Raw genomic sequence first — 20,285 nt, 5'->3', positions numbered from 1 at the left:
TCATTGCTTGAGTGTCTGCAGTTGGGACAGGAGGAGGGAAAATGAGAGGCATAAGGAAAGACACATCTAGAAGATGATTTATTCTAGTATGGGTCGATTGTGTGGCTCTTTTGTTAGTTAAAAACAGATAAAACTTGTTTATTACGGGTATTTTACAGTTGGGTTTTTTTCTGAAAGTTGTGCTTTTTTATTTTCTGACAGATCCTTCCTGCTTTTCGTTGCTCACTGCGCTGAGTTCCCTCTCCCCCGATGAGCTAAAGACACGACCCCGAACGCCTGCGAGACCGAGCTTAGAGCCCTGCCCATTCAGTGAGTACTCCCGGCTGCAGCTTTGTGTTGTTTCGCTCAGAGATGTGTTTATATTGTCGGCCCAAGTGGTTCCATCTATGCTTGAAAAGTGCCTCGCAAGATCTCTGCAGGAAAGTGGGTTTGTAGAGGAAAGCAATTTGTCTCAGCACTTTCCTTTACAGAATCTACTTCAGTCTTTTCCAGCTCAACTGAATTACTTCAGGAGGCTTCACTTAGAGAGAAAAAAAAAAAAAGTAAAGAAAAAACCCACTTTTTTCCTGCCTACCTGGATGTTCATTGCCCATCCTCACAAATTCAGGATCAAATGAGGATGTTGGGAACTTATTTCTCCTGGCATCAAAGGAAGTTTTCCTTCACTCAGATTGGCCTTTTTTTTTTCAGATTCTGAACACAACTATTTAGTCTGTGTGACTGGCTGCATATCATAAAGCTCTGAATCTATGTATGCATAATGTATGCTGTGCAGGGAAGAAACTTTGACATTGTCTGTTCTTTTGTGGTGTCTGTGGGTCAGAATGCTCACCAGACACCCTAGAATTTAATTACTGTTGTACATATGCCTTGGGAATTAATGTAATTATATACAGTAGCACACTTACCCCAGTGTGTCCCACACTGGAAATGGGGTGTCTGGCTTAGAGAAGCTCAGCAGTGAAGGAAACAAACCTATTGATAGATTCTCATAAGAAAATAAAATAAAAACCAAAGTTGACACTTTTTTAAACATATTTTCAGCTTTTTCTTCTCCTGTGGATTTGAATTTTGCCAAGTACAATTTTTTTTTTGAGAGACACCTTAGAATTCGTACTCAAGTCATTTAATTCAGTGTCAGTATTTCTTAGGAAGCCACTTCTAGATCATGCCTTTTGTGAAATAAATCTTTTAATCTGAGTTGGTTTTATAAAATGTTTTATGTTGTTTTACATGTCTTGAAATGCATGGCAAAACTGTGGGAAAAGATATGGGGAATATCAAATTCCAAGGGAATTCTTTCACTCACACTGCAAAACACCAGCATGTTGTTCTACATTGTTTGCAATGTGTCAGTTGAGTTTATTACTTGTTTTCTACTGGAAGGTAAATTTCTGACTCCAGGACTGTATTTCTTCAGTTCTTAGACCATTAAGATCTCTGCTCCCTACTTGTAAAATAAATTACTCTAAGGGTCTGAATCTTTAAATTTTCAAAATTTATGTAGTATAAAAAAATCAAGAAAAACAGGAATGCTTCAGTATTCTTTGTATTGAGAAAGAAAATCTGGTGGGATTGTGGAGTTTTCTAATTCATATTTACTGTTCTACAAGTCTGAGATTCATGATGGTTTTCTGCCAGTTCTGTATAATTACAAATATGAAACAAGGGATTCCTGAAAATTGTTTTGACTATTATAAATGTATCTATATATTCAATATATATGCTGTTTGTATATGCTCTATGTGCAAGTTCATGATGTGTTTTAGGGGATCTGTATAACCCATCTTCACATAGTCAGAGAACAGACTGACAAGTACTTCTCACACCAAATTCTTGGAGAACAAACGTTAAGTGATAAAATATACTGGTCCAGAAGCTCTCATTTTTGCTCTGTATCTCAACTGCAGTTTGTCAGGGAGAGGCTGCAGAAGTAGGTCCTTGGTGAAAATTTCAGAACACCTGATAGCTCAATCTCCAAATCCCCTGCTGTAGTCTTGGTTTGTTTGGTTTTACTGCCTATTTTTTCAAATAACACCGAGTGATTTCCCAGGGTCAGACAGCAGGTCAGGAGTAAAGCTGAATGTGAAACCCAATTCATAATTCCCTGCAGTAACTGAGGTTGGGAATGTGCCCACTTAAACCTTTCAAAACGGTGGCTACATCCTCTGTATCACTTATTTACATTGCTCTGGAAAATAGTGAGGCCAGGAAGGATTTTCAGGTACTGAAGAACAAATTTTTCTTATTGCTCCCCATCATCTGCTCTGGGCTGGATCTGAGCTGAGACACAGACTAGGACAGGGCAGCTTAACCTTGCTGGTGAGGAGCAGAGTCTTCCTTCCCTAGCAGGGGAGTATTTGCTTCCCTGGCTTTCCACCAGTTCCCCCAGGTCAGAGAGGAGTCCTCACAGAGCCCCAAGGCAGAGGAAGAACATAAGTACCCCAAGATCACTTGGAGTGTACTATGTCAGCTAATTTGGGCTTTCATTTGGGGGGGCTTTGGGGTTTGGGGAGATGTTCTGTCTTTACCTGCCACAGTGACTGTTCCTGAGCTGCAGGTTTGGGGTTTGCCCTGGGTTCTGTGCCAGGGCTGGTGGCATCCTGTGTTTTCAGCCTGTTGGAAGTGCCAGGTTTGACTTTGCATTGTTGAGCCAACACTGTCTATTCTTTCACATCTCAAACTCATGTTCCTGTGCATTTGCTGGTGTGAGGAGGAAATGCTGGTAACCTCCCAGTTCCTTCCTTTCTGTGTGTTTGCCCTGCCCTTGGGCAGTGCCTCTTGCTGCCTTTTGATTTGTTCTGCTTTGTATAACTGACAAAGACTCACCATCAGTTCCCAAACAGATCCCAACACTCATTTCCCTCCACTGTGTCCTTCTGCCTCTTCTGTGCTCCTCAGAGGCCTTGGCTGTGACATCAATATTTCAGCATATTTCTTAGATTTGATTTTTGTTTGGGTGTTTTCTTTGCTTTCTTTTCAACAAAGGTTGTTATCATCCCATCATGGTGGATCAAAGCCTTTAGAAAGTAACTACCTTAAAGAAAAAGGAAGTTTAAGTGTCTGAACAAAGCCCTCCTGGACTAGTCCTCAAGGGAGGAGTCAGTTTATGCATCTTGACAGTAAATTCCTTCTTCAGTGAGAGTGGGAAGAAAACAGCCTCTCAATCACTGCCAATTTCTGTGCCCTTCTTAGTCCTGGGTCTGCAGAATGCAATTTTTTTTTTCATTTTTAGGGCTGTGTGTATAAAAGTGTGTTCTGTATGGTTTGAAAACTCCTGTAAACTTCCATGGGTATGAATAGCCAAAATCTCTTGAGAATATTGCTGAAGTGGCCCTCTTGTTACTGTCAGACTGCCATGCCTCTACCATGTTTGATTTGTTAGTTTGCTGTGATTTGTAGAGGGAACAAAAGTACAGAAAATACTGTTCTTGAGTATTTGCATCTTTTGTTTCCTAAGCCACAAACTCACAACCAGAATTTGGTAAGTAAAATATCAGCGCTCAGAAATGGAGCCACAAAACAAATGTAACTTCTACTGCTGAATTTCCTCCTCACCCCATGCATAAATTTTGTATTTCAAATAAGAAAAAAGGTACCAGAAAATTGGTTTAATTTTTTTTAATAGCTACAGTAAAGTAGAGGTTTCCTGGAATTCTCAGCAATAGCTCAGCACGATGACAGAGCAAGGATATACATGCAATTAAAATGAATCATTGTAATGTGATGATTACAGAAGTAGAATTAAGGTGTTTCCCATGCTTTTTAAATTGTGCCATTTCACCAAGTACTTGATTTACTAAAGCATATTCTAAGGAAGAAGAGATACCATTTCTTTACATTTTTGTCCTTGTTTTGGAGTTTAGTAGAATATTAATGGGATTTAACCTATTTAAGTTTAGGAGTGGCTTTAAATTTATCAAGCCCTGTGCCCACAGATTGGCCTTAGTACTGCAAACAGTTGTTGGGAGAGAAATTTCTTTGGCAGCATTCTCTAAAACACAAGGTTTGATGTGGAAATAGATGGAGCACTGTCATTTCTTAAGTCCTGCATGAGCAGATGAGAAATTGAATCTTATTTTTGATAAGTTCAGTCCTCTGTCAGATATGTGGAAGATGGGAATAATTGAAGCAGAACAGTAAGTTTAGGATGATTTGGAAAAGAAAAAATAAAAGGATTACTGTGTCTTAAAATATTTTAGTGGACTCTACATGAGTATTCAGACTGAGAAGATGTAGTGAAGAAAACTAACTGTAGAAAACCACCAAATTATTACTAAATGTCGAGTGAAAATGTACTGGGAAAGATAACTGATGTTTGAAGGCCTTTTTTTTGGACTGAGTTATGTAGCACACAAAGTTGAGTGTTGATAAGTGGATGCTGATAGTGTTTGGTATTTTATAAGAATTCTCTTGGAGATAGGTACAGATTTTACTAACAATATTCTACATTCTGTGCCATGACCTTGTATAATTCATTTGTTTTTCATATGTTTCTGTGGGTTATGAGCGTTTGTGTGAAAAAGGCTCTGGGGGGGGGGGAACACATTAAGAAGAAAACTCATCTTTTGGCTTCTGTGGGAATATGGGACTGTGGGTGAAGAGGTGTGGGGGGAAATCTGCAGATATTCAGGCTGGATTAGAGTGGACTTGTGAGGGAAATGTTAGGATAACTATCTGAATGCTTTTTAAAGTGAGGCTGAAGGGGGCAGATCTTTCCTAGAAACTCCTGAAATGGCATTCTGTGCATTCTGTTCTGTCCTTGGAGAGCCCAAAGAAAGGAGTTACAGCCTGTGACAGATGGTGCTCTAAGAAATAGTCTGTGTAACCTGCTACAAGCACTGGGTAAGGGAATCTGACATGAAGGAAAATGTGAAATCCTATCAATGCTGCTCTTGTTCATCTGTCCTTTATTTTTATGGTTTTATCCTTTCTTTTCTGCACCGAAAACTCAGTCCTGGCAATTCTAGATTTTTGTGCAACAATTTCTGAAATCTTACTGGAAACTTGGTGGGGCTCCAGGGACAGTTCTGTGTGCCTGACCGTGCTGTAGCCCTGCGCATTCCATGATGAATCCTGAACTGAACTATTCCAGAGCTACCTTGTGCAAAGGTGCCCAGTCAGCATCCTTCTTGGAAGAAACCCTCTGTCTGTAATTACTTTGTGACTGGAGTTTGAGGTGGTGTGTCTGTGGAGGTGTGTGATAAATGGTTGTGGTGGAATCGAGCACACATGAGGAATGAGTGGAGAAAGCTGCATTTTGGGTCCATTCATTCCAGTCCAGGCTGATGCCTTTGCCCTCATGAACAGCTTATTTTTGTGTGTTTAAAGAAAAAGAGGAAAGAAATCTTTAAGAGAAGGGTAAATGTTTTCTTTCAAATGTTTTTAATGTTTTAATTTGATGGTAGACATTTGATAGGACACTTGAAACTGGTGTTGGTTTATCTGAAATGATAAATGGCAGGCACTCAGTGTTTGTGGGGTGAGGGGCTCACTGCTCTTCCAAATCTGCATATCAAACAATGCCTCTGGGATTTCTTTCAGGTTTTTCCTTTGCTTTGTATTGTGCTGTTTGTGTTTCTAGGAGTAGCTGGTACAAACCAGTTCATTAGGCTTTCAGTGCCTGTTAGAAAATTCACTCTGCTTCTGAATCAGTGTGGAATCAAATCACAAGTAAACTTTTAGTCAACAAGCTGTATCTGGTTGGATAGAATCTTCAAAAATCAGTTTTGATAGGAAGAAAACCAAAGGAGTAGATGAGAGCTAAACTGCCACCACAGTGAGAATCAAAATGTGCAGCACTCACAGACATTTCTGTCTTGGGAAGCACTACCCCATCAGTGCTGGCTGACAGCTGTTTGTGTTTGCTGCTGGAGCTGGGACAGGAATTGGTGACAGCAAGCCTGAAGAAAGGCTGGGATGTCATCCTGGAGATGGCTGGTGGTGACTGCAGGGAAGGAGACTCAGAGCAGGCAGGACACCTTGCAGGAATAAATCAGTGTTGGGTAACAGGGAGCCCTCCAAGGGCACTAATGATGCCAGGGAAAACCTGTCAGTGGGGCATGGGGGAGGGAGAGCACCGTGCTGCAATTCCAGGGGGTCTAGGAGGCAAGATCACTGATAGTCCAAGTGTTCTTTGTACTTCACAATTGTTCTCTTTTTAAACTTGAAGTCATATGCAAGGCTGTGGTTTGCTGGTTGTCTTCCAGCTGTTATTTATTCTCAGTGTCACTGTGCCTTAGACAAGTTTTCATTTACATAAATCTGTCTCACAATGTTGGTACCTTGACAGTGACCTGAAGTGGAAAAACAATACAAGTACTACTGTTTTTCATGATCTACCATAGAAAACCAAAGTATCCCTAACTTCCTAAGCATGGGTTTGAGCAGAATAATTGAAAATTATAAACTCAGCATAACTGGATTTTTATTTTATTTTAACCTTGCACCTGCTCACCTATTCTACTGGCAGATGGGTATAACCTTGCCTTTTTGAGCATGAACAGAAGCAGCTTTGCTTCATCCCAGCCCCTACTGACCTGGGTTTTTATACCTCCTGGCAGTCTGGTCCGTGCTTGTACAGCACAAGGTTAATTACAGTGCTGTGAACATGTGCATTAAAACAATCTGCCTACTGGTAGAGATATTTTTATTTTGTTTTACAAGATTGCATGCTCTTTCTTTTTTTCTTTTTTTTTTTTTATTATTGGCTTTGTCATAACTGTCACGTGGCACATTTCAGAGACAGTTGAAGTTTCCCTCACTTTAGCAGAAATCCAGTTTATTATGCTGATACCCACTCTTGAGGATGAGCATCTGCAGCTCCTCCAGACACAGAGATGCTGGTGGATGTGTCTGGGCATCTTCATTTGTTGTGCCATGTTGTCCCAGAATAAATGTACAGAATATATTGCAGTAAAACAGTCACACTGTAAAAAAAGAAACACTCTGGTGCTTTGTTATATGATAGCTGACTGTGCTGCTGGTTATAAAGCAAGTAGTCAAATCCAAGTGGAAGGAATTTTCCTTCTTAAAGAAAAAAAAATTCTAAATATTTGCTTTATCTCTCTCTCTTTTTTTAAGCCAATCTCCTTAGCAACAGAAACAGATGTTTCTTTTCTCTTAGTCCTTACATCCAAAGAAAAAAGCTGCTTCAAAATAATGAAAGCAATTTCTATGAATTGGGTGGCTATTAATTGTTGCCAAGATGGTTTAGGATGATAATAAGACATGCAACAGTTGACTTTTTTTCTTTAATTGAAATACAGCTATCTAGTTAACCTGTGCTGGTTAGGTGAGCTATAATCTGTCTGCTCTTCTGGTGTATTTATTCTGTGATTTCCTGTGTGACAGACAAGAGTGAGCTTGACTATTTCTGCTTTATTGAGGAGATACACAGTATCAATGTGTCCCTAATGTTTTATTAATTTCTTACTTCAAAGCAAGACAGTGAAGAGTTTGCCTTGAAGACAAAGAGCTAAATATGCATGGCCTTACAAATATATATTTTTGTACACGAGTTTACAGTGAGAAGCTGTAATTAATTCAAAACATGGGCTTTGTTTTATAGTGATGCTCTTTCTCAAATTACTGTTGATTTTTCTCGAAGTATTGATTGCACAATTTAAAGCTGTTGTTTGGTTTCAGAAGGGTTTACTGAGCCATAATCTTCACCTGGATAGCCAAGAGTGAATTCTTAATTCCCAGGAAACTGGCACATGTAAGGAGGTTGAGAAAGAAGAAAGGATGCAGGATCAGGATGTGAACTGGTCTCTGTAAGCCAAGAGAAACAGTTGGGCAATGAGCCTCTGTTTCTATAAGACCCTTGGCACTCTTGCTAACCCTTGCTAGTTTAGCAGCTGAGCTTAAGACTTCCCACTTTCACCCATCTGATCAATTGTTGTTTCCCCTCAACACTGTTATTGATCTCTGTGTGATGAGCTAAGCAGGTTAACACTGTCAAGAATGAAGTTTCATTTTTTGCACTGGTTCTCAAGCACTTCTACAGGTCCATCCACATGCAATTAGTTTAAATGACAGTCACTCAGGACTAGGGGGCCAGCAAAAGTCCTTCCCTCTCTAAATTTCAGAGTTAAAACTGTTTCTCTGGGTCTGCTGATGGATGGGGAGAAAACTTCATCATGGACACCATGGAGGGAAATTAAGTAGCCAATGCCCCTTTTGCCTTGCTGTTCATGAGCAACATCTAATTCTAGACCTATGTTGGATGTTCTTGGTTTGAGGAGGAGAGGGGCAGCCCAACCTCCACCCCTGGAAGGATTGTGATTGTAGATTATTGTGACCTATCACAACCACCCACATATCGATACTAAAAACCTTTATTCATTATATATTCCAGGTATACTCTTAGAAATCAGAATATTTTAAATGAACTTGTAATGCAAACACCTTCATAGAACCTACTGTTGTGCAGAATTCATTGTGCTCTGCAGAGAAGAGTAGAATCTGTGGAAAAGTACTTTTCATCCACCAAAGGAAATGGGGAATTTGACAACATGCATTTGTCTACAAAATGCGAAGCAATATCTGATGCAATACGTTTTGTCAATAAAATGAATTGCCAAACAAAATGTAATCCTTCCTCAAAATACATTTAGCCTACACAGTGAAATAAGCCACTTGCACAAAGTGCATTTGGTTGCTTGAGTTATTTTGATTTGCTGTCTATCAGAATCCGTAGGTAGAATGTTGTGGGGGTTTTTTGTCAGATGCTGTGTATCAACTTTTTTTTTAATATATATAGATAAAATATATTTAATTTGATGGGACACTTGAAACTGGTGTTGGTTTATCTGAAATGATAAATGGCAGATGCTCAGTGTTTGTGGGGTGAGGGGCTCGCTGCTCCTCCAACTCTGCACATCAAATAATGCCTCTGTGGTTGGTAACCAGCTGCTCTTGCTGTGCTGTAGGTGTGTTTGGCTCTCCTGTGGTGAGTTGTTTCCAGGAATTGCTCCCCTACTAAAGCAAAGTGTTTGACTGATTGATGCCAATGCCAGTCCTTGCTCGGGTTTCCAAGCTCTGTCAGTCACACAGGTTTTGTTACCTGGATCCACACGTGATCCACAGGGCTCCAGCTGAGCTTTCCCTCACTTATACAGAGCCACAGGAAGCTCAACAGGAGCCAACAGTGTGCCCAGGTGGCCAAGAAGGCCAAGGGGATCCTGGCCTGGATCAAAACTAGCATGGCCAGCAGGCCCAGGGCAGTGACCCTTCCCCTGGACTCTGCCTTGGGGAGGCCACACCTTGAGTGTTGTGTTCAGTTCTGGGCCCCTCAGTTGAGGAAAGAGATTGAGGGGCTGGAGCAGGGCCAGAGAAGAGCAACGAGGCTGGAGAAGGGACTGGAGCACAAGTGCTGTGGGGAGAGGCTGAGGGAGCTGGGGGTGTTCAGCCTGGAGAAGAGGAGGCTCAGAGGTGACCTCAGCACTGTCTAGAACTGCCTGAAGGGAAGTTGTGGCCAGGTGGGGGTTGGTCTCTTCTCCCAGGCACTCAGCAATAGGACAAGGGGGCACGATGGGCTCAAGCTCTGCCAGGGGAAAATGAAGTTGGATCTCAGAAAGAAATTCTTTGCAGAGAGAGTGCTCAGGCATTGGAATGGGCTGCCCAGAGAGGGGGTGGATTCCCCATCCCTGGAGGTTTTTCAGCTGAGCTTGGCTGTGGCACTGAGTGCCATGATCTGGTAAAGGGACTGGGGTTGGCCCAAGGGTTGGACTTGATGATCTCGGAGGTCTTTTCCAACCCAATCGATTCTGTGATTTTATGTTCCTTACCTTTGTAGGAATTTGCAGGATGTCTAAGCTGAGGAACAGCTTCTCAATATGTAATTAATGAAAACTGTGGCATTATTGCAGTTCTGTTAGGCAATACCGTGCGTTTTTCTTTTTCAATGATCTCAAATTAAAAATACGTTCATTGTATATATGGAAAGCTACTTTAGCCCTTATGTAGCTGTTTAGAAAGGCATAATTCTTCTTTGGAAAAGGCTGCCAAAAGCTGAAATCTCTGCAGAGAAATACAAGGCTCCTGTTGAGTTTTTGAACAGTAGTTTGTGCTGAAGTTTGTACTACTGGGTCTAAAACTCAGTTTTGTAACATAATCGTCAGAAAAAGGATTACAGTTTCCTATGTCATGCTTCTTAAGGACTCCAAATTTTCATGTAAAGCAATAGCAGTTATTTTGAGACTATCTTGGTGGTAGTTAAATGTGCAAATTATTTGGGCATAATTTGGAAGTATAGAACAGAAGACAAAAGCAAAGCAAAAGTCTCCAAGCCAAGTGAAGTATCTCCCGAAGAGAGTGATGAAAGTTTGTCTTGGCTGAGAAGTCAGTTACAAGATCATTCTTGTTGCTTCCTTTGATTGGAAGAGCACTAAAAGTCTGAAGAATACAAAGGCAAAAGAACTTAAGTATCTGCAGAAATGTTAAGTAGAACTTAAGTCTCTACTGAAATGTTAAGTTTGCACTGGAATGCTTTGAATGAGAGTGGAATTATTTAAAGCAAACTTGAGGTCTGTTAAAAATCAATGTGTTTGGCTAAACAGAAATTGATGCTAAGCTTTTGCATGTTGTGGAAACAAAAATACACAATAGTACAACTGGAATACACATCTCAAGTCTGGTTCCTTCACCTTCTGTACAAACACTTTCTCTGTTGTTTCAGAACTGCATGGATGGAAATGTGTTTATTGTTACATGTAACAAAGTAGAAATTACATCTGTTTTAAAATGTTATTTCCTGTGCAACACATGAGATGATCTGTAAGTATAAAATGCATGTTAAAATGGGCAAATTGGACTGCTGATATTCCATGAACATTGTGTAGTCTTCCTGATGTTTGTGCCTCCTTCTTTTCCAACCAGGATGCTTCTGTTGGTAACATCATTTGAAGGGAGTGTGTCTGCATGAATGAAAGAATTGCTGTAATATGCATCGAGATATTTTCACATTGTTTGGAGGATATTGTTTCTCCTGTCCCTTTCACTGCCAATCCCAATGGTCTCCCATTATAAACTCCACATTAGCACAGGGCAGGAGAAGGATTTGCCAGAGAGCTCACTGGGCAAGCAGCTCACTAATCTATATGTGACATATAGGAGCTGTTTTTCTCTGAACAACTTCATCATTGAAATGAGAGATGAGCCAAAGTACCTGAGGATAACTTGGGTACTTGGGTAAATGTCAGAGCTGTTGCATTTTCCTCTGTTTTAATGTAAATCAGGATTGCTCACTCTTTCCTCATGTGATTTAATGCAGTAAATCTTTATGGGAGCTGTCTGAAAATTAATAGCTGTTGTAGAAGAAACTATGTAATAGAGTTTTAAATTATCCTTTTGAATTATGTATCATTTCATGTTTTATTGCATAATTGTATATAGCACAACTAATGAAATACCAATTAAAAAAAGTAGGTTTTTTTTAAAAGTAGCTATTGAAAATCAATCCATTCTTTTTGCTTCAGCTCATTAGTGCAGCAGTGATTAAATTACAATTATGCTTCCTACTTAATATTATTTTACAGTTTAAATAACCCAAATCAGATTGTTTCATGTGAGTTTGGGAGACAGAGGTACTGGCAGAGGTTAGGACTGAAAAGTTGGTCTTGAGGCATTTTTAGCTCCTGTGTGAGATAACAAGGCTGAGGAATTGGCGTTTTCTGCATCTCTGTCAACTCCAACTTAAGTTTGGAAATTTTTCATCTTGTCTGCTGACTTTGATAAAAGGCTGGGAGATGTCAGAGATAACTAATTTCCTGTGAAGAGGCAGAAGGGTTTAAATGCTTGAGAATTAGGTTTCAGAATTCCTCAGCTCTAGAAAAGTGTCCATGGGCAAAGGTAGCTTGGAAGGCACCAAAGTCAATCAATCAAAACTCACAAATACCTTATTTAGCTTATCAGCAACTGAATTTCCTCACTTCCACTGCTCACTGAATTAATAGTTTTTGTTGGAAAATGAGCAGCACAAGGTTTCATCATAGAGGGTTTAAGACTATATTGTTTTGGGGGGGGGGTTTTGAGCTTTCATATCTTAGTTTCTACTAAACTTGCTAGGAATATCTCTCTGAAAATGGTTATGTTGAATTTTTGTGAAAAATTAATATCAATACTGGGAAAATTAAGTGAAAATGTGTATGGGCCTGATAAAATTTGGTGAGGTTGTAGTGTAACTGTAGATAATTCTGTGTCAGGTCTCTGAGGCAATCTCGTGTAGGCTGTGCTATGTATTTGCTCTTGGATGAAGAAATAAAGTATCAAATTCTTTGCTATTATATTGAAATTGATTAGAGATAAACAACATTTGAGTTTAATTAGTTTTAAGGAAGCCTAATAATTGGAATTCAAAATGAGTTATATTTCAGTCCCAGTGTTCAGAGTGTGTAGAAAATGCTGGAATTTTCTCCAGGTTTCTCTATATTTAAGCATTGTAGTTGTTTCCCAAAGAGGAAGGAAATGTGCCTGTTTGTTTGGGTACCTTCATAAGGTGGTGCTACAGACAGAAACCCAGGTACAATTTGGGCATGAAATGTTTGCATCAATTTTTAAAATACATGTCTAAAATCTTGAAATGGTGACTATTAAACCAGATTTATATCCACTGCTTTAGTGTTTCTTAGCAGATGGATGAAGTGATAGAAACCAGTGGGTTTATGTCTATTTTTTGGTCCCATGTCATTCTGTGTCAAGTGTGCTGTCTCAGGACTGACTGTCACTTGATTCCCTGTTGCCACAGTTTCTTACACTCAGGTTATTTTCTTTGATGGAAGTGAACCAGCCTATTTCTCAGTGATAACCAGCTGTATCTCCTGGTGATCACTGATAACGACTTCATGAAGTGTAGTATCAAGAATAGTTGGTCCTGAGCATCATTGCTGAGAGAGCTCAAAAAAGAGATGAGTGGGTGGTGTTTGTCCTTGGCCTCTTGCATTGTGTGGTGTGCTCTTATTGTTCATTGTCAGCCAATCCAAAACCCTTCTGTGCCACCTCTTGCTAATGAGAGGATAACTTGATTAATACACCTTTGTTGCCATGTGAACAAAGATCTTACTTGCCATTAAAAATTAGTCAATTCCTGAATTTGTTTGTATCACTGTAAGAATAACAACATTTCTAGATGGACTTGCATCATATTCTGCAGTTAACTTACAGAAGGCCCATCCTCAAAGGGTTGGGTGGGACCCTGCAAGGATTTTGGCAGTGAAAGGTACTCCGTACCTGGTTCTATCTGTGGTTTAGTTAATTTTTCATTATCTGCAGGGCCGGAGTAATTTCTGTCAGTTAAACAATTGCCATTTTTAATTGTGGGTGCAGTTTCTTGTGCTTTATGGTACTGCTTCTTCCCAAAGCCATCAGTTGGGTCTTTTAACCTGAGCTTTTCACTGGGGTGATTTTGCACCTCCTTCAGTCCTTCAGACCTGAACTGTTGACATGGATGAGCTGCTTCTGTGGCACAAGCCTCTCGTTGCTCCTCCACAGTGAGCAAATAATTCCACAACATGGAAAGTGCCTTCAGCTGCAGGTTTTGGTGTGAACTTGAAATTTTTTTCTTTCCTTTGACTGTGACATTTTTTTGTCACTGAAGTTGTCAGAGAGCAGTGGTGCTTGAAGTGCTGAAGCTTTAGTGTTTTGGTTTGCTGCCCTGGCTGAATGGGCTTCCAGTACCCATTGTGGGTCCAGGACTGACGTGCCATCAAACTGGCACAGTGGAAATACAAACCTTTTGGAATTATCTCCCTTATCCCATTGCATGTGTCATGCTTCAGTTGCTGCAGGTTTGTGGTTTTGTTGTTTTTTTTTATTTGTTTGTTTTAAAGTTCTGTGATGTATTTACAGCGTTGCTTTTTGAAATGGCTTTTTGTTTTTCTCTCTCTTTTCTTTGCCTGTGTGTGCAGGAAGGGGTCCAGGGAGTCCACAGCATAGTCTGGAGTTTCCCTGACTTCCCTTATTTCCCAACATTCATAATCAGAGTTGATTTGAAAAGAGTTACAAAAAGCAGGAACTACAGACACCAACTGAGATTGAAAATGAAACTTTCTGTGTCAGTCAAGGGGCTCTGACTGCAGTGGAATAAAATTATATGATAGTTTTCTAAATATAAACCTCACAATGTATGTTGGAGGCAGAATGTTAGTACTGAAATTTTGAGGCAGTTTGGTTTGTTTCTTTTCTATAAAGGTCCTTTATGTAAAATGATTGCTTAAAAGCTGAGAAAAATATATATTTGTGCAAATCAAATGGTCCTTGATAGAGCTGGGAGGATTCAGTTCTTGGGAAGGGCAACTGCAGTTTTAATCCATAACACAGAAAGATGAATAATTTGAAAAGCAAGTCATAACAAATGTTCATTTAATTAGTTTTGCAGAGGAACAAAATATAGCAAGAAACATTGACATTAAAAGAAGTATGACTTTAAATTAAGCTCCAAATGAGAATTACTGTATTGATAAGTTGAACAAAAGCAACTGTCTGAGGAGGATTCAAAAAGCAATGTGTACAATTTATCAGAGAGAAATAGCTTTGTGCAAACATGTGTTTTGGCAAATTATTGAAGTGAGCATTATGAAAGCTTTTTTGAATTGAGTAATATTCAAGCCTTCATCTAGGAGTTAATATATCACCTGAAAAAGGGACCCAACAATCTCCATTGAATTTTTGACAGTACGAATATAATTGCAGAAAGGCTAAAACAGAGCCTTAAAATTAAGACAGGGAACTTACAAGAAAAGTTAAACAACCAGAAAAAAAAGTGGATTAGCAAAAGGAAAGAAATTTAAATATATAGGAATGGAAATTAGCTCACGTGAGGTTGCTTATTATGAGTTTTATATTAATATGAGATTTTTATGTTCTGATTAGTACATGAGCCTATATATTTTTTAAAAGGAAATTTGATCTGCAGGAGTTTCGTTGCCCTCATGTCCTGTTGTGTTTCATGTTGTATTCCTGAGCATGTGAGCAGTGTGAACAGTCTGCAGGGAAGTTCTCAAGAAAGCAATTTGTTAACTAAGCAAGGCATTTTAGTGGTTCAGTTTTTAAATACACAAACTAGCACATGGTACCAGTTTATTCTTAAGCCAGTTCATCTGAATTTCTCTTCCCAGAGTGAATATTTCCATGCAGAGTGCACAGCACTCTCTTCCATGTGCAAGAGCTATTAAAAGTGTTCTCAGAGTTTGTGATAAATTGCCAGCAAAGTCATGCCTAATTTATGCATGTCAGTAAGGTTGGGGTTTAATCCGTGGTATCACAACCTGAGTTCCATGGATTGCAAAGGAGAAAAGGTTCCTTTATCTGTGTGATGGACCTAAAAGTTGCTGTGAGATTGTTGTGCTTCCAAAGTGGGAGCAGAAGGGTTAAATCTATCAAGTGATGCAGCAAACGATTCAGTGTGATGATTTAAGGAGAAATTTCTTTTCTTAGGGAGTTGAAACATTTTCTGTTTTCTCTAAATAAATACCCTCTGCATTTTTTAAAATGTTGCTTTATAATCAACCTTTCAAAACTTACCAAAGAACATAAATATGTAACAGCCTTGCAGTTCTGATCCTTACAATTTTAGTCTGTATTTTCTAAGATGCAAGACCTTGTCAGTGTTTGTTTTGCATTGGGAGAGTCTGGATGTGTCTCCTACAGACTCCAGTTGTTGCCATGTTGCTGTTCAGCATCTCAGTTTGCAACCTTAATTTAAAAAAGAAATATTTCCAGCTCAAAAATCAAACTGGATGAGTAAGTTCATGGCTCCAAGTCGCTTAACCAAACCAAGACATTTGGTATCTGAAATATTGCTCTAGTAAAGGAAACAATGGAATAATAACAGTTCCCTGCATAATAGAAGGTGGTTGGAACTCTTAAAGCAGGAGATCTGGGAAATAGTTATTGATGAGAATGACTAATTGATTGATCAGGTAGTAATTACTCTAATTTAAAGCAACCAAGGAAATTGATAGTTGATATTGTTAAATATCCTCTAATGAGGCAGAAATGGGAGAGAGGAAGGGAGAAGTGGTGTGAGTGTGGCACGAGGGTGCTTTGAGAAACAACTGCAGTGACTGAGGAACAATAAGAGATGATAAAAGGTACAATTTTCTCGTCGTTTTTCAGGCTGTAAGCATTATGTGGAGCACATACAATGGAGGGAAATGAGGGGAATTACCCAAGCTGGGAAAACATGGCATTATCCTGTATTTGCAGGGAGTTTGCATGTGCCCTACGTTGTTATTACATCCTAATTATTTCAAATGAGCTCTATAAAAGCGTTATGTCATTCCTAAATTTCTTGGTGAGTTTAAGCATCTGCCTTCTGTGATTTTTTTTTTTTAAATTTGTGTGTGTGTGTTCATTTTTTTCTCAGAAGGCATTTTGCAACTAATTAATAGATTTCACACATTTAACAATGTCAGTCTGTAATTTCCACTTGTAGGTAAGTTTTTGCACAGATCCCACAGTACATGTGGAAGAGATCATAAAAACAACAACCTGAATTCTCACATTATTGTCTTTTATTTATTATTCTTGGTGTATTGTCAAAATACTAGAGAAAAGAAGGTGCAAGTTACTGCTTTTTGCTTTTGTCTAATATATGCTTGTAATTTGGTCATCTGCTCTCCGGGGTAATTAAAGATGTAGTTTATTCCCAGAATTCTAAGGGAAAAGATAGAAATATTTCAGTGAAGGACCAGCCTATGTGCATTACCCTCTAAGTACAGGGAAATGAATTTATGGCTAGTAATAATTGTGGTAATCACTGTGCTCAAGTAACTGAGAGCCTTTATTGATCATGTTAATTATTAACAGCTATTGAAGATGCATTCTAAAAACGTTCACAAAATTAATATATTGTATCAAGTTTCTGTTTGCTGCATTTTTAAAGCATTATCTGAGTTAAAATCAAATATAATTTGAGTTATACAAAAGTAATACTCAATTTCATAACTTTGGGACTAAAAAGCCTCTGCTCTTTGCATGGACAGCAAGAGGAAAAGAACAGCAGTCCTAATTAAGATGATCTTTTCTCCCATGTGGTTAGGACTTTGCTTTTTTTCACCACAATGTAAATTCCAATCGCTTGAAATTCAAATTTTGTGTGTTTCCAAAACCAAGTAATTCTAAACTGTCTTTTCCTCAGACAGAATTCTTGGCTTGTTATCGTGCTGGAATTTTTTGTAACTATTACTTAGGAAAAATGAGACTTTTGAGTGGTTCTTATAGGGGTGCTCCACTGGGGCTTAATGTAATTAGGAAGCATCACTGTGATACAGATAACACTTCATTATAATAGTGGCCACTATGGAAGCAGAGAATGCTAAAAATAAGGAGTTAGGCTCCAGTCTTGTGTTCCTAGGAGGGATAAAACTACCATGGAGGTAGTATGTATACATACGGCATTGAAAAGGTATTTGACAATCAAGAAAATATGCTCTGATGGCAGAGTTACTGAAGCCTTTTGGAAGGAAAAGTCTCACTATTCTGAAGGATTGTAAATAGAAATTTATGTGCAAGAAGTAGGAGAGGTTACTGGTGCTATCAAGAGGACTGTGTCTTCTTCCAAACGTCATGAACTCCTTTTCCCCCTGAGTTCATGCACAGCTGTCTGTTCAGCCAGGCTGGAGGTCCTCCCTGCAGCTCAGTCCATGGAGCTCCTGGATGAACTGCCAGTGATCCCTCTGTGTTTCTGGGATGGCAACAATTCCACCCTTTTCCTGCTGCACAATGGCAGGAAAGAGCTGGTTCTCTTGACTCCTGTGCCTGGGCTGCCCCGGGGTGTGGGGTTTGGTGTTGCTGCTTTAACTGAGCCCCGTGAGTGCCACTGTAAAATGAATTGTGCAAACTTGGCCAGAGTCCCATATAGGGGAACTTTAATAGAAATACTCAAGCAAGAGAAAAAGAGGATATTCTTAGGCAAGTGAAGCAGCTCTAGGGATGAAACAAGTGCTCAAATATGCACATTAGTGGGAATTGTATGAATGAGGAAAAAATTATGGTGATATCAGTTCCTTCTATCAGCTCTTGGTCTGAAATGATTTCTTTTATCAATGCATTTTTTTCAGAGATAATGACATCTCTTGAGCCAATCAGTTCCTATTGCCAGTGGCACTTGGCTCCTGTTAGCACCCTGTGCAACCATCAGATCAGACCAAGTGAGTTAATCTGGGACATGCAGAGTAGAGAACAGCAGCATTTATCATCTCTCAGGTCATCCCTTCTCCTTGCAGGACCTTCCTCTGAGTGAGGGATCTGCATGGCCCATGTGTTCCTCCTTTCTTTCAGGTGTTTAGTTTTTAGAGCACAGGATAACGAGGACTGCACAAAAGTGGCACTGAAAAACGTGATGGTGGCAGTGACACAGCAAACAGACTGGTTTGGTTTCTACATTTGGAATGGAATATCCTGTTGGAGCATGAAATCTTGGAACTAGATGTCAGAAAATTCACACCATAGATTAAATGATAAATCTTCCAAAACTGCACTAGCAGGAAGTAAAAGAAAAACCAACCAAACCAAAACAGAAAAAAACAAACAAACAAAACCCCCTCAAACCACAGAATTTTCTGACTATGGTAGAAAACACCATAGGCAGGGTAGCTGAGGAGTTAAACAGGCAGATTTAACATTGACTTGAAAAGGCCCTGAATTTTCCATCCACTCACAAGGAAAATTTTCTATTCCTTCTGCTCTGCCTTGTAGCTGGGGAGCTTTTGACAGCAGAGGGTGAGGGATGTTTATTTAGTTAAGGATGTTTATCCTTGGGTCTTAATGTGATGATGTTGTCAGTCTGTGCTGTTTCCCTGCCTCTGGAAGTATGTGCACCAACAGTTACTAAAAGATGACTCTTGAGACTGTACTACATTCTGTACATGCAGAGTCTGTATCTTTTGGATGATGCTGTGCTAGAAAGGCTCCCACATCCACAGGCACCCTGGAATGAAGCCTGTTTTCCTGGATTACATGCTCTCACTGTATTTCTTTTTATTTATTTTTCCCCTTTTTCTTTTTTTCCCTTGTGGTTGGAGCATTTATTAAGTTCCCCTCCAAGGAAATGCCTGATTTTTCCATAATTGGAGAAGAAGAATCAAGTCTAATGTGATTATCACATAGGAAAATCTGTGATTATATGAGTGTTGAGTACCATTTGTCCTTAATGGTCTGCTTCTCTTAATGATTTCCTTTAGGAAAGAAAACTTATAAAAAGAAGAAAAAAGTTGCCTGAGTGAGTGTGCATAAGTTTCAAAGAAATCAAACTAACCTATAATTTACTTATGTCTCCTATATTGTAGTTGTGATGTGTTTGAAATACAGTATCAGAAGATAAAAGCTGAGAAAAATATGAGGTAGAGTTATTGTTGTTTTGGAGTTCAGCTTTTTGGTTTTTTGTCTGGTGCCTAATTTAGCCTTGGTATTTTAGTCTCCCTTCCTATCTCAGCAAAAGTTTCCCAGTTTGTGTAGTTGCTCTGTTGATATGGAAGATGAGGCTGCAGCTCTTGGAGGGAGCTTTGTATGTCACTGGTGAATGCCCATCTGGGCTACAGGTGAGACTCAGCACTGACAGCTCTCTTGATCAGCATTGGTATCTCACAGGGTTGTTTTTGTAGGAATATCTCTCTGTGTAATGATTTAATTATGTTTTTGGTCAGGGTCTGTCAGTCAAGGGATTTGCTACTCGAATGTCAATCATTTGAGTGTTGGTTCAGTACCATCTAAGTAGATAATGTCAAAGTATCAGACTTGTAATCAAGCTGAGTTGAACAAATTATCAAATTATCAAGTCAATCTATGAAGGGGCACTTACAATTCAGTTTAAAAAACTCAAGTAAATTAGGCTGTCAGTTTTTATGCCATAGCCTTTAAACAATTTATGTTCTTTCATTCATATTTGTGTGCGGTTGTGGGGTTTTTGGGTTCTTTTAGACAAAATCTCTTTGACATTTATAAGCTTTTTTTATCAGGGCTCTCAACAGGCTGATGGTAGTGTGACTGTTGCCATTTCCAGGGCTGTGCTTTCACCTTCAGTTGCCAAGTACACAGAGCTGAGAAATAAAATAAAGGAGTCACTGATGTATGAAACACTGGCCTGAATTTAACCAATTATTCAAAACCTGTGGATAATGCCTGTGTTCTAAAACCCCCTGAAACATGGTCCTAAGTTTGTTTTCCACAGGATGTCACTCTGTTGATGAGTTAACTGTTGTTCATATGCTGAATAGAGTTTGATATCAAGACTGGCAGTAATTGCAGTTGTAATGAGTGGATCGATGATTTTCAATGGGCTGATG

General features: G+C 39.3%; 1 protein-coding gene across 9 annotated transcripts in view; it reads left to right on the top strand.

The window, feature by feature from the left end:
- The first annotated feature begins 208 nt into the window (after positions 1-208).
- Positions 209-20,285, top strand: part of TENM2 (teneurin transmembrane protein 2) — a 585,930-nt gene continuing 565,853 nt past the window's right edge. For all 9 annotated transcript variants that reach the window (XM_071570619.1, XM_071570615.1, XM_071570614.1 and 6 more), the window contains exon 1: positions 209-309. The gene's annotated coding sequence lies outside the window, so the exon portion shown is untranslated. The remainder of the gene's footprint in view (positions 310-20,285) is intronic.

This window comes from Pithys albifrons, chromosome 15, assembly GCF_047495875.1.
Source record: "Pithys albifrons albifrons isolate INPA30051 chromosome 15, PitAlb_v1, whole genome shotgun sequence".
Lineage (NCBI taxonomy): Eukaryota > Metazoa > Chordata > Aves > Passeriformes > Thamnophilidae > Pithys > Pithys albifrons.
The sequence above is the reverse complement of the archived record's forward strand: the minus strand, read 5'-3'. Positions and strand labels throughout refer to the sequence as shown.